The sequence below is a fragment of the Alligator sinensis genome, unplaced genomic scaffold (genome assembly GCF_000455745.1).
Source record: "Alligator sinensis unplaced genomic scaffold, ASM45574v1 scaffold658_1, whole genome shotgun sequence".
Taxonomy (NCBI): domain Eukaryota; kingdom Metazoa; phylum Chordata; order Crocodylia; family Alligatoridae; genus Alligator; species Alligator sinensis.
The window spans coordinates 736,889-751,823 of record NW_005842109.1 but is presented as its reverse complement, the minus strand read 5'-3'; the positions used below and the strand labels follow the sequence as shown (position 1 = coordinate 751,823).

The 14,935-nt window shown below is 39.5% G+C and overlaps 1 long non-coding RNA gene across 5 annotated transcripts in view; it reads right to left on the bottom strand.

The window, feature by feature from the left end:
• Nucleotides 1-7,021, bottom strand: part of LOC106722244 — a 61,945-nt gene extending 54,924 nt beyond the window's left edge. For all 5 annotated transcript variants that reach the window (XR_003094283.1, XR_003094284.1, XR_003094285.1 and 2 more), the window contains exon 1: nucleotides 4,230-7,021. This is a non-coding gene — a long non-coding RNA (uncharacterized LOC106722244). The remainder of the gene's footprint in view (nucleotides 1-4,229) is intronic.
• Between the last annotated feature and the right edge of the window lie 7,914 nt (nucleotides 7,022-14,935).

The following is a 14,935-nucleotide window of genomic DNA, read 5'->3' as shown; positions in this document are numbered from 1 at the left end:
CCCGTGGGTCGCGGCCATTATGGGGGGGGCCAGAGGCAAGGCGGGGACAACAAAGCCGGGCTCCCCCGGGGCTGCGCCGAGGGGGCAGCGAAACCCGCGGGCAGGGAGGGGGTCTCGCCTGGCTGCTCCCTGCGTCTCCTCGCCCTTGTCCCGGGGCCCGGCCCCTCGCTCCAGCCGGGTGTCACCGCCTTTGTTAGCCACCTCCTGGGTCCCAGCTCGCTGCGGCTCCTGAAAGCCTGGGCCCTGCTTGAGGGCAGAGCTGAAGGCAGCCTGGGAGAGGGCAGGGAAAAGGGCATTTTCTTGCATTTGACCCCGTGGCTGTCCTGTACTTTAAAAAAAAAAAAAAAAAAGAGGTTGGGAAAGGATTTTGCATGAGTCAGCATCAGGCAGCGATTCTATTGGGGAAGGATGACACTGGCTGATACAATAAGACAATTACCATAGCTGGACATGTGTATCTCTCTCTGTCTTTCTTTCTCTCTTTAGGAAGAGCTGAGTTCACCTTGCCCTTTTAAGAAGAGGCATTCTTGCTTAAAATAGGAAGGTTTTACAGTGGGAAGTGGAAATGGAGGGTTTCGGCACCGGTGTGGTTGAGGAGGAGGAGAAACGCTGTTACTGTACAGTGCTGTGACTAATACGCTTTGCTCAAAAGGGGGTGATGAATGTAGCTGTCAGACATTAGCAATGGGGAGGCAGTGCATTGGCAGTAGCCTTCATAGGTCTTTACAGACAACAATGTATTATTAGCAGCAGTGTTCAGCATCTGTTGGCCTTGGGTTACCTTGTGGGGAAGAAGGATAGCTTAAATTTTAAGGGAAGGGAGGAAATCCAATAATGACAAAAAACACATCAGCCCACAGGCAAATTTATGAAGTAGTTAAGGGGGAGTGTCAAAGGTAACCTCTGGTTAGCAGAGGGGAAATGTGTGAGCCTTTTCCTATTTCTGTGCCTCCTGGTCTGGTCAGCATGATTTGTGAATATTTGCATCCATAAACTACTTGAAAAGTACTCAAAATAAAATCTTTGATTTACAAGATGAGAAATGAGCCATTTCATGTTTTTGATTTGGCACAGTCTAAAATAGTATAGAGCTCTGTGAGGGTATGAATTATTAAATCCTGGATTTTGTAGCAGCACATCGGCTTTATTTCTCTGAAGAAATGTGTCCTAAATTAAGATGTTTTAATGAGGTGTGGTTTGATCTGTTCAGAAAACGAAACTGAGATGAGCAATTGTATGCTGGCTTTGTGAATTATTATTTCATAATGGCAAAAGATAAGGTGTAGTGAATCAGATGTTCCTTCAGGTTGCTGAATAGCCTTAAACAACTTGCCTGGTTTAAATTGGATTTATGCAAATAGTGTGCTATGACATAAGCTGTTAGTACTAGGACTGTCATAATGAGAACTTTTTTGTTGCATGTGCATTTGTTGAGTGCTAACTGTGAATATTGGGATTTAGCAAGTTTTATACTTTAAATTAAATTTAGTCGTGTTCTTTCACGAAAGACATTGTTACCCTCATTTTACTTGATTGTTTCCAGTGAGACCCTGTCCTTTTAAAAAGTCGCTTTTAGAAACAATCATAGTATCTATACCTGTATAATTCAATGGGCTTTAAACAAACTAATTCAATCTTAAAAGCTCGTTTTTAATTTTTACACCGCATTAGTAGTAGTTTATTCACAAGGCTTGAATTTAGTTGATTCCACTTAAGTTTCCTATGTAAAATACCTATGTGTAAGTCTTCAGCACTTGAAGAGAATTTGTTATTTTATTTCATGAAAATATTTCTATTAACATTAATAAGTTCTGCGTATACAATAATTTGTTATTTCTATACTCCTAGATAGTCCTTAGTGCAGCAGTTTATTTCATTTTTTTTATCTGCTGTTCTCAGTCTTCCTACTGTGTGACTTCTATTCTTAGTGGAGAATGTGGACCCCCTCAATATTTTAATACTAGCTAGTCTCTTCAGAAACAAATGCTATCTGAAAACAGAATGTATAGATTTGAATGGGCACTGGGTTTACAGGAGTGCGGATTAGATACCAGCTGTCTTAATTTAAATATAAAACTTAGGCAAATAAATGATATGCCGGTTTGGGAGAGGGAAGACTTCAAATCAAAATGAAATTTCAGTTTAACAAGAGTGTTTGAATATTTTACGGTTATTTGGACAGCTCTTAGGTTGCTTTTAGTGTCTTGGTGGATTTGGCAGCTGTTCTGCCTTGTGAATTTCTCATCTACACTACTTACGGATTCTCTATGTGGGTTTGTATGACTGAGTCATTGCTGCATACCATAAATATTTTGTATCTAAAAGAAATTGTTAGAGAGGCTTAAACAAAGATTTACCTTTGTCCAATCAGTATATGTATTTGTTTCTTAATTTTATTAAAATATTTCCCCCTTTTTGAGTTGGAGAGAGAATTTTTATACTTGCTAGCAATTTTGTTGCATATTTTCTAATTAAGATTTGATGTGGTACCCCTATTTTGTGCACATATAGTTAGTGAGAAGTGAGTGCTTTGTATGAATTTAGTTTGAAAGGCTGGGATTATATAGGAAAATAATTACATGGTAAAATAATCATAAATAATCATATCCCAGTATCTTCAGGGTACCTCTATACAATATGAATTAAAAATTCATATTTTATTGTGATACTTCAAACAGGTTAGTGGGTGGGTCTATAAGTACATGTTGGTGGGACAGGATTTAGGCCCAAGTGTCCTGTGGCAGTTTCCTGTATCTTATACCAGTTCCCTTGAAATCTGAAAACCAAGTTATAGATCTGTTCAGCAAATACAGATTGTGGAAAGTGGAAGTTTTCCTCAGTGGGATGCATCAGCATGGCCTTACATTTAGTTTCTTTACTGAAGAGAAGAATGCATTCTGGGTAGTAAACTATAAATGCATCATTCTAATAATTTCTGTTCTGTGTTTCAGATGTGAAAGGCAGATCATTGCAAAAAAAGACTCTGCTGGTTACAAGGTCTCCTAGCACTGACTTTTTAAGTAGGCTGGGGAACAGTGTAGATCAGGGGTGGGCAATTATTTCAGGTGAAGGTCCACTTACTAAGTTTTGGCAAGCCATTGAGGGCCACATGACAGGCAGCCAGGGGCAGATGAACATTAATTTTCTAAAATTTTTAGGGGCCCTGTGGGCTGGATAGAATGGCCCGGCGGGCTGCATTTTGCCCACCCCTGGTGTAGATCTTTTACTGGTTGCATTAAATTTAGTTACTTAACACCAGTTGTATGTCTGGAAGGCCTTTCTGCACCTTTGCTGAAGGTTACATGTTACATAAACTCAGATTTCAGTAGCTTTCTTACAGGGCAGTGATTCAGTCTCAAATGAGACTGCAATTTACACCTTGGAGAATCATGAGAAAACAATTGTTTGAAAGGGTCTGTAAAACTTCTGTCAAAAGCCCATGAGCTAGATCTTTGAGTTCATCTGTGCTAGTGATTTGTTCTCCATCTGAGGTAATCATTATGAGCAATTTCCCCAGTGGCTAATAGGGGTCACAAACCAAAGATCAAGGGGATAGCTACTGGGTATACATAGTCTTTCAACTCATGGCACTGCTTCAGATCCAGGGAGATATGAATAGTGAATTAAACTAATTAAAGCACTTTAGAGACTTGATGAAATGGAAAAAGTTGTTTTCATACCATTTCATATTGAACTAAAACCCACATTGTAAACTACAGTCGCTATTTGTGACTTTATTGGCCTTCCTGCCTAGTCTACCAGCAATTGAATAGGTATGAAAAATTGGACTGGTTTTTTTTTTGTCTCCTGTCCGAGGAGCATTAGTTGACCGATGTGAGAATATTGTGTAGCTGCTAGCCAAACTGTACTTTTTGCTTGGGTAAAAAGAATACTTCAGCTTCCAGGTCGTCAGTCCTATCTTTTGTACGCAGTTATTCTAAAATAGAATGCAACAGTTCTGTCTTTCCTAGCTTATCTCTTAAAGAAGGATTGACTTCAGGTGAAAAATATGAAAAAGAAGGTTGCTAAAAAGATGCACATTTCTATTTTTATGTAAATGTCCCTCATAAGTGAGGGCAAATACAGAAGAGATCTGGCTGCAAATACAGTCTTCTCAGTAAGGTATTGAATTTAGTTCACAAACACAAGATTGCCTGAATGTCCATATTCAGTTTGATATTAATATTAAAACCACACAGCAAAAGATTAACCAGCTTGAATAAAAATACCTGTCAATTTTCTTTTGGGCTGTTCTTACTTGACTCCTTTGAGCTGCCTTGTGAGGAAACTACTGTTTGTCTGAAACCTATACAGTGTTCCCATGTATAAGTTGGAGTGCTAGATTGAACAAGTCTGAAGGCCTTAAAAGGAGACATAGCTTGTTACTATCACTAAACATTTCTGTACTGAAATGATATCTTCTGTGGGCTCATTAACATGAAGGTTTGTCCTTGGATTATTCTGGCAAGATGCCAGGTGTTTCAACATGCCCTAGTTATTGCAAAATTGTGCCCTTCAAATTATTTTTGAAAGTTTGTATCTGAACTTCTTAATCAATTTACTTGTTCTGAGAGAGAGATTTCTATTGACACGTAAGATGATGTTCATCAGTCTCACTATGAAATGATTAATAGGCTACTCCTGTAGAATGTAATGTGTTCTGGTCCTTGTTTGACAAATACCACAATGGTTAGTTTAAGCTATAGAAAAATACAGAATTGCTTTTTGTCCACCTGATTTCATGCTGTTAACTTTAATTTTCATTCCTTGAGCTCTAGATTCAGAGAATTGGGATTTCCTGTAATGTCACATTTTTGTAAAGCATGCTAATGCAGATGCTGGAGATGCCAGAACTGATGCAGAAGGACTAGGACTTTCATACCTTCATCAGTCTGAGGTCCTAGTTAATTGGTTCTCATGAGATTGCCAGCTCTGCACTTATTGGGCCTCTGGAGAGAGGCTGCTGTTCATTCTGTAAATATAGGCCCGGGCTATGAAGTGTCAGAATGCACCATTATCCACATTTTATTCTTTTAAATCTTAAGCAGTACAGTCCTTGGAGACGAACATCATTTCCAAGAATATGTAGTCTGTTGCAAAAACCCAACAGACCTTGTCTGATTGAAAAATACATTGAAGTGACTGTCCATGACCAAAACAGGAAAAAGCAAAACATCTGGTTCCTTTAAAATGCAGATCTTCGTTAATTCTTGTCAAGATGTCAGTAGATTGTGATTTGGCAGCCTCAAATTGAGATATTACTAGGTGAACAGCAGTGATGCTTCAGAAGTGGCTGCCTCCTGCTTTGCCAAGACAACCTCTGAAATAATTGAACAGGTTGTATGACAGTACGTGTAAGAACACCTGGCTAATACTTCCTGAAGCAGGTTTTTGGTGACACCAAATCCCAGGAGAATGAGGGAGTGTGACACTGTCTACTTAAAAGGTGGTGAATCTGGAATTACTAAACTAAACAAGTGCAGCTGAGCATCTTTTCTGTACCTTTTATGGTATGTGTTGTTGACTGCAGAGAATAGCTTTTTGCTTGTCTGCATAAAAGAAATCTCAGGAATGGTTAGTTTCTGAAGGATTAAGCTACATGGTGAGAGCATAAACTGGAATGGGAGCTCTCTCTGGGTTCAGTTTCAGGGCTGGGAAAGCTGCCACTCTGGCTTCTGCCTACTGAATCACCATAAAACTCATTGTGCCAAAGTGTCTCAGCTAAACGAGGGAAACTGGAATTAAGGTTTCTGAGCTTACTATTATAAAAGGCAAGGAAGCCTGGAGGAAGGGGTGGGGGGAGGACTGTCAGAGCAAACCTGACATCAACTTCATGCTACATGAAAGCAATCAGTAGAATTCTGAAAACAATTGTTTGCCTTGTTAAGTTTCCAAACTGCACTGCAGTTTGAGTTGTAAATCATTTCTAGATAATTACCAGTCATGATGAGGTGATTATATGACGATAACTTTTAAAATAATTTTTTTAAATGGCCTACTCCCTTAATCATGCATTACGGGAAGTATGGAATATCCAGTACTCTTTGGAAATTGTTATTCAGCCTAGTCATCTATTAGTATGGCAAGTTCTATGGTAGAGAGAGTTAAATGTGTTACCATGAAGTCAGGCAGAAGGCAGGGTAGATCTGCACCATATAGGTGGACTAAATCGGAGATGCATAAACTTTTGTAAGTGGCTTACTTCATCAGATACTGTGAAGGGACTTCAGGAAGCGGAGCTTCTAAATAGAAATTGGTGATTAGAATACAAAAGATAGGGAAGTGGGAGGAAAAAGGCAACACTGCTGGGAAAGGCAAGATGGGTAGATGAGAGAAAAGCAAAGTAGTGAACATGGAGGGACATAAGGTTATCATCGAGGCAGCGAGAGAAGACTAGTCCCTGTTCAGACCATACTGAGCCCAGTCCAGCCTGTGGATGATTCCTTGTTCTGTAATTGCATGTTCAGTTTGGTTTTTGAAGTTTTGTTGCCTAAAAAGAGCTGCTCTGAGGTCAGTAGTGCAATGTCTGGAGAGGTTAAAGTGTTCTGCCCCAAGCTTGTGCATCTTCCTGGAATTGATATAAAATCAGTGTTAATTCATTCTGTCAAATTGGTTTACCAATTGTCTGTCCAGTGTAGATAATGATGTGGCACTTTAAGCAGGTGGTGGCCTGTATGATGTTGGTTGAGGTACAGGTGAATGAACCTTAGATTTTGTCATCTGTGTTGTTTGATCTGGTGGTGATATGATCTATGTTGATGAGGAGGCAAGATTGGCATTTGGGTCTGTTCCAAGGCCTGCCCCTGTGAGAGTTGAAATTTGATCATGTGATGCTGGAGAAATGCTGTTTTGGGTTGGGGAACTGTCTGGAAGTTAGGAGAGGTTTGTCTACCCTAGCCACGTTGAGATGGTTGTCATTTTCCAAAAGGAATTGGAGGTGATTAATGATGCGTCCAAGGTGTTCAAGCTGAGGACTGTAGGAGGCAACCAAAGGGCTTCTCTTGCCCTTGTCTTGCTTTTGGTAATGTAGCAGGTCAAAGTGAGGTCTGAGTCTGGCTCTATTGATTTGAAGTTGCTGTGGTCTTAAAATTGTACTGCAAGTGCTTATGCATCTCTGACTTAAGTTTTATATGGTAACCATGAATCAATTTCTAACAATTATGAGTGGTCTGAAGGTACTTTGGAGGAAGAAACAAGGGCTAAGTTTATCTGAATGTGTGACCTGTTGTTTGGAGCATAAAGGACTAACACTTCTATAATAGACAGCCTTCTAGTTAGCTATGTTAGTTTGAAGTGAAGTATAATGCAGTGTAGATTTTCACATTGTTGACTAACCAAACTGTGTATATATACTATAAGCTTTTGTGAGCTGAAGCTTACTTTGTCAGATCCTGATATTATAGGTTGGGAAACCTGGGAGATTGTATGTTTTACTTTGTCCAGTCACCCAATATAATAGAAAAGTTACTGGTTTTTGGTTTTTTGCCTGGAAACTAGATAGGTTTTTTTCTGCTTCCATTTTTAATATAGTATATTCTCGATCAAATGTAGATTTAAGTTATGTGATCTTGTTAGTGAGCAAGATGAGCGTGAATAACCAGTCCTCAGAAATGAGGTATCTGTGGTGTACATCCCCATCTCTCTTCATTTAATTATTTGGCACTCCCAAATATCCATTATCTCAACCCTGCAGCCTCAGATTACGTGAAACTTTTATAGCTGTTATATTGCTTTACAGATGGTTAAAGAATGTTTTTTTTTTCCCCTTATTTTAGGCTTACTTTCCTGGGTGTGTATAGTTGTAGTTTCTGTGGTCTTACCTTGAGTAGGAAAATGATTTTTTAAATTGGACTTGGATTCCACGCACACCTGTTTCAACTTAACCGCTTTTCCCAGACATGTTTTTATTAGATCTTTTGTTTAAATAGCTTTTAAATTAATTTTAATACATGTTAAAAAAAGCAAAGAATTTGCAACATTTTATAGTCCTAAAATGGCTCATTAGTATTTGTTTCTTCAGTTCCTTCATTGTTTCGGATTTTTTTCTGTTATCTTTTACACTTAATGTTCATCAGTACTAACAAGTCGAGGACATTTTTAATATTATTTTTGAATCTGCATTATTCTTAAAACAAAATGCATAAGCCCATAGCTCATGCTTATTTGACACCAGAGGAAAATATTGCTATACTGAATATCCAAAATTCAAGAACACTGAATTTTTTTTACTAAATTGAATTTGCCCATCGGGGTTAGCAATTTGAAGTTAATGGGGCTTGCTCTTAATTGAGTTAGTTGGTTTTGAACATCCTGTGCAAAGTGTCTAAATATGGGCTTTGGAGCTAAAATTTAGGGGCCCTGTTTTTGAAAATTTCATGAAAAAGGATTGGGGAAGAGCATACTTGTATACAAGTTTAATAGATTAGAATATTTTTCCTTAAAAAATAATCCTCTTTTACCCTTGATAGTTTGATAGACTTGACATGAAATTTATTGCATCAGTGCAGTTCTTCAGATTTTTGCTATAATTTTGGTTATAGTTTACTTTAGGTACAGAGAGATGTGTTTTTTTTTTTCTTGTGGACCAAGTTTATTCGAAGTTGAGAAAGTGGGAGTTGGAAAAAGGAAAAAAAGCTAGATGTGAAGACAAAATCTACTAATTCTAAAAGCTTCAGCAGTACTCCACCAGTTAATGAAGCAATGCAGCTAGGCGACTAATAGATTTCTTCGTGTTATGTCATCAAAATCCCTGGGAGTTGGGCCTGGTTTGCTTAGGCACTTTGGAAAACGGGGATCATTAGCTCTAAAAATATTTATGAAAATTTCTTCTGGTGTGATAAAAATATTAACTAAATTACAAGAATGCATACTTTGTTTAAATTAGTTTTAAAATAAAAAATGTTTTGATGTGTTTACATGTTTTATTTCAGTGCTACCACATATTAGATAACCTTACTTGCATACAACTTGAAAAAGTGGTTTTTGCACGTGCTTCATTTAATATCTGTATCTTGAAACTTGCTGTAGAAATTAAGGGCTGCTATACACGTGCAGGGAGGCTGCTCCAGTGTGCTGTAATTCCAGGCTGAAAGCTGGCAAAGAAGAATTTTCCCAACTATTTAACTAGTCTAATAAAAGATATCACATCTACCCAAAGAACCTTGTCTACCAGTTTTTTATCCAGTGTTTTGAGTTTGTTGGGAATTTTGATCCATCGCTTTGGAGGCTAGTCCATTTTTTGGTTTCAATAATTCAGTGTTTTTGAGGAAAGTTACATTGCGTTGGCTTCAGAGATTTGTACTTATTTTGAAAATAAACAGAATTGCCTTGGTTATGCTTAACTGTGATAGGAAAGCATAGTAATATTTCTTTGCAAAGCTGTAAATAAAAGATTTTTGTTAGGGCTTTTGTTACATTTGAAGTTTAATTGATGTGTTTATAGTCAGACCCAAAGCTTGATAAATATACTTGATACCAACTAGCAGGAATAAAAGATGCATGTGGTACCACAGTCTTGCAATTTAAATTGATATGGCAGTATGTGGACCTTACCTGAGTACAAAAGGTACCTTGTAAGCCACTTGGCTTACTATTTGCAATGGCTTTGATATACAGATATATCCCTCTAGCTAATTTGGCACTGGGTTGTTTGGAAAAGGACTGTGTAACTGCCCTAATATCATTTAGCGACTGGAAATGATGTCCTAGCATCATTTGACCAGCAAATACTTTTTGGGTCACTGTCTCGGATCATTTGGTGTAGTGCTTCTTGGCAACCCCTTGCCTAATCCTCATAGGTAATTTTTAAAAATTGTAACTACCTCTTCTGGTTCATTCCCAGTTTTAATTTCTGTACCATATGGGAGCATGATGCATTTTTCCTGCTGTCAGTGTGTCTTCCCTGTGTAACCACCCCTTTATCAACTCAGCTATTTGTGCTCTACTTCCTTTGTCTTCGTTCCTACATAAATGTATCCTGCTTTTCTTTTCTGACTTGTTCCTCAGTTGCTTTCTTTCTGAGCCCAGTTACTGACCATAACCATCCCTTACAGCAGTGGTACTCAACCTCCTTAGACTCAAGGCACCCTTCAGAAAAAGCCAGCTTTTAGCTTTCACTCTTTTGACTATTGGAAAAATAATAAAGAAATTATTCTGCAGAAAACTCAGACCACAACAGGTCAGTGTTGACACTGGATTCCTATTTGAAATCTCTGGGTTTATCTTGTGAATCATGTGAAGGTGTTTGTGCACCTAATAATGCTAATACTACCACCTGGCCTTACAGGATTGCACAGTTTACTAGAGAGGCTGATAAGCATGTGCCTAAACAGTATCCTTGAGGCTGCTGTTACATGGGGATAAAATCCTAGTGAGGAGCCCTATTGCTGAAGATGCTGCGATTTTTGTTTACAGATTTTTCTCTCTGGACTCTATTTAGAAACTCCATCATATTTTTTTACATCCATCCAGTCCCTCTGGCTGTTGGAAGGTGGGGAAAGCAAAAATAGAGAAAAATGATGCTTCTCTTGCTAAAACAATACCAGGAATTGGAAGATCTGTTTTCTGTTGCAGACAGACTTGTATGACCTTAAACCAAAGCAGGAAAGCTTAAGTTACTTGGTCATCTACTCTCAAGTGAGTGTTAATCCATTAGGGAATGCATAGATGTAGCATTGTCCTTAGTATTCAGTCGAGCAGTAAAAACTGGCTAAGCAGTTTTCACTACGTTGCACTTTAGCAAAGCATTCAGCAGTCACAGGCAACTTTACTGAATAAAGTTGTCTGTGGACTCAGGCAGACAGCATTGCTTGATTTTTAGTTGGTGATTGGAAAGCTATCGTTACCTTAAGGACTAAACGCTTAATTTTGTAACATGAAAGCTTATTCTACAGAAGCCAGTTGTCCAGGCAATCTTGTTTTGCCATTGGTAGTGGCTTTTTCAAGCCATGGTTGGACTTTGCAATCAAAAACTCCCTATTCAGTGTAGCAGTAAAAACTGGCTAAGCAGTTTTCACTATGTTGCACTTTGGCACTTCCATACACTGAATAGGGAAAAGGAAGGATTTTTCTAGGCAATTGGAGTTCTTTTTTATAGAACAGAGTGCTTTCCGTGTTTTGTTTTGTTTTTCCCAAGGTGGGAATGTTTGTGAGGCCAGAATGGTTTTGGTTGCACTATGTGCTTGTTAGTGTAACTTCTTGGCTACTAGGTCCTGAAATAAAAATCAAATGTAGTAAATATATAATAATTACATTAAACTACTCCAATTCCAAAGATACTGCTATACAATAACAAAATAGTAAGTCCGTTTTATTAAATATGTAGGTAGAAAAATCTGTGGCATCATTGTAAAGTTGCAATATGTCCTTTTTTCACATCGATAATATTCAGAAGAGCATATGTACTGTGTGATATTGAGTCTAATGTTTTTGGGAAAGGACTGGTAACACTTGTGTTTAGTAGTTTATGCAAATGTTGAAGTCCCTCTTGCTTTATTTTTTTGGTCCATCATCAGTCTTTTTAACATAAATAGCACAGAGTTAAACTTTGCAAATGTTATATTCTTTACAGTCTTTTAGTAAAGGTTTGTATGCTAAACACAGCTTAAGTTTTTAGGAATTCCTTTTGGTTTGTTAATCCTCCCAGGGTCTTTGGTATCTGAAGTCAAAGTCAAGTTTGTAGGGTTACTGAGATGTTGTCATCACTGAGTGAATTGTTTTCACTGTTTGCTTTTAGAACAAATTCTGTACAACATAAAACAGGAGTACAAACGCATGCAGAAGAGGAGACACTTAGAAAATAGCTTCCAGCAGACAGATCCATGTTGTTCTACTGATGCACAGCCACATGCATTTCTTCTTACTGGACCAGCTTTGCCAGGTATTAAAGACAAGTCTGTGGACCTCCGATGCATAATGCCCTTTCACTCCAGGTCCTTCCTTTCTGCCTGTAGTAAGCCCTGCCTAGTCTTCTGATGTTTACTGTAACCTTACTGCTCTGTGGTGTCTGTCTTGGGAGACAATACGTCAAGTGAAACATCACCTTGTTGAATGTAATCCTGCTTGAAAGATAAAGTGAAGCTGGAGTGACCTCTCCAGGGTGCAAAAGCCTGGGAAGTATATATGGAGATGCTGAGCTGCCCACACACCTGTGCTCCCTCTCAGCCTTGCTGGTTTAATACAAATTAAAGGCAGTGTCAGTACTTTTGGAACCAGCTTGGCCACAGGAGGTGCACAAAAGAGATCATTCATTTTTCCATCTGTTGGGGCTCTGCTCCTAGTCTGGTTGCCAACCAGGGTTAAAAAGCCCAGCCTACCCTATCATGGAGTGGACTTCAGTTCCACACCTTTTTGGTGGTATTTCCAAGCCATTGTTAAATAAGACTCAGTGCATGGTAAACTGAATCGGTGTAGGTTGCTTACTTTTAACCCTCTGTATAAAATTAATAACAACATCTGGAAGCATCCAAAAGGTGCAGCAATGTTTTTCCTAATGTTTTGTTTGAAAAGTAAGAGTAAATGCCTCTCAGCAAACTGCAAGAGGTTAGTTAGATTAACTCTGAATTACTTACAGGTACTTCATCTGCAGTATCATCACCATTGAAAAAAGAACAGCCCCTGTTTACTCTCAGACAAGTTGGAATGATCTGTGAACGTTTGCTGAAAGAGCGTGAAGAGAAAATCCGTGAAGAGTATGAAGAAATCTTGACCACAAAACTTGCAGGTATGTTAACATTTAAATATTGCTTGGGGATAGGGAGAAAAGAGAAATGATGGGGAAACAAGACATTTTCTCTAACTTCAGTGCTTTATGCTGTATGTAGCTGAGCTTATTCTGGCTAGAATTGCTGTGTTGAACATGGCCCTGGACAGTAGAGTAATGTATAGTGTGTAGCAGAGTATCTGTAGTTTTCCCTGTCACTGCTCTGGGCAAAAATTATAACACGTGTATGTCTGTAACGTTGGCCAGTGGAAGCAGAGATTTTATTTCAGGTCGCTTTCCTGTGCTCGCCTGTTTGAACAGACTACTCTTCTCCCCTTCTTTTAGCTAGAAAATTATTTTCCATTTGTAAAGGGTTTCTTCATTGGGGTGAATAACTTTCTCATTTATTCTTTCTGGAAGTTTGGTATAGAAGGCAGGCTCTCTTAGCACTAGAACAGCATTTCTCAACTTTTGTTAGCCTCAAGACAACTGGGTCTTTGCACTTCTATAGAATTTAGTCATCCCAGCTGAGATCACTGAGCTAGAATCTAGTTTGTGCCAGGTGAGATGGGGGAAGAGCAGGCCCTCACCCCACTGTGCCCTGCTTTTTCTACCATCTGCCCCTTCTCAACTTCTTGGTCTGTAGCTGTTGAGGGAAATGGTGCATCTCCAGGTACTTGAATGCTGGCACCTGGAGCTGCAAGCTGTTGCCTCTTCTGCTGGCCCTGGGAGGAGTGCGGAGGGAGCTGGGCTCAAAACCACAGCCCTACAGCTGCCTGTCCAATCACGGGCTCAGCACAGCATGGTGCCTGGAGCCTGAGGAGCAGCCCTGGGCTGTGGGACCTTGAAGTGCTTGGTTCTGGGGGATTGGGGTCTTCGTTGCTTACTTCCTGGCACAGTGACACCCTTGGAAGGATTTTACATCACCCAACTGAGAATCATTGCACTGGAGGTTTCTTTGACATTTGCCAGCTGTTTCCTATCCCAGACTGGCAACAATATAAAGCAACTGCATGTTGTATGTAATTCCCTTTTCCATTGGTTTGACTGCCTTCTCTCTTTATTAGACAGTGGGATATGTTCCAGGTGGTTCAGCAAGGTGACTTGTACCTGACGCCAACCTGCCTCCTCAAGGGTTATGTTAATATTCTTCCAAGGCAGCATTCTGTTTGGTTGGCAATTTGGCTGGGTTGACACTATGGCAGCAGAGCAGTTTCTGAACAGATGCTGCCAGTCTGTTTTCATCAGAAATTGCATCAAGTCAGAAGCTTGCACACAAGCTTAGGGGAGAGAGACTTTCTCAGTGAGTCCCAGGAACAGCTTTAATGTAAGGCTGGTGGAAGGGCCATGGCACAAGTGACTGCATCTTCTGCTCCTGTACCACTTTTTGGGATGCTTATACACGATAATGTCATTGTTAATGCCAGGCTTACCCTTGCAGTTAGTGGAAGGAAGGAATTTTTGTGGTTATGCTTGTGGGCCATTACTGGTTAAAAGTGATCATAGTTACAGGTCCCTATTATACCTGCATGTCTTTTGATTGAAAGCAGTGTAAAATGCGTAGCTAATTCACAAAGTTTCTAATATCCAATTTCTTGCATACTAATCTTTAATCAGCCTCTCAGTTCATACTCGTGTTCCAAGTAGATCAGATCCTGAGAAGACTGCGCAGAGCAGCAGAGCTGGACCCAATGATCTCACGAGGTCCCTTCCAGCCCTAAACGTCTGTGAAGTCATTGTACAACCCTAGTCTTTCCCTCATTACCTGACTATCTGTGCTAAGACTTTGTCATGCCTTCCTAGGGTTCTCCAGTAGGTTATCGTCCCAGTGTCCCATTTGATGATTAAGTATGTTTACACATTCATGTCCTGGATAACTATAGGTTCTGACCCACAAGAGACTTTCTGGGTGACAGTCTCTTCAGCAGCAAATCCCTAGTAGGCACTCCCTACCTGAATTTCAAGGGAGGCCGTCTCTTGTGAGTGATGAGTCTGGGTGGTAGTTTGGCTGCTGTTCTTAGGGCAGAGGTTACCAACGGCTGTTTGGATCATATTACAGTGTGCCATATACTGAGTGCCAGAGATGATCTGTGATGTATGAAAATCTACAAAGAGGGAAATGTCAAAAACAAACGCTAAACCAAGTCTTCCAAGCCTAAAGTGGTCCTGTTTTGTTCTGTTCTGTTACTGCACTGGTCATTACCTTCCAACTCAAGTGTGGTCAAGTGGTGATAA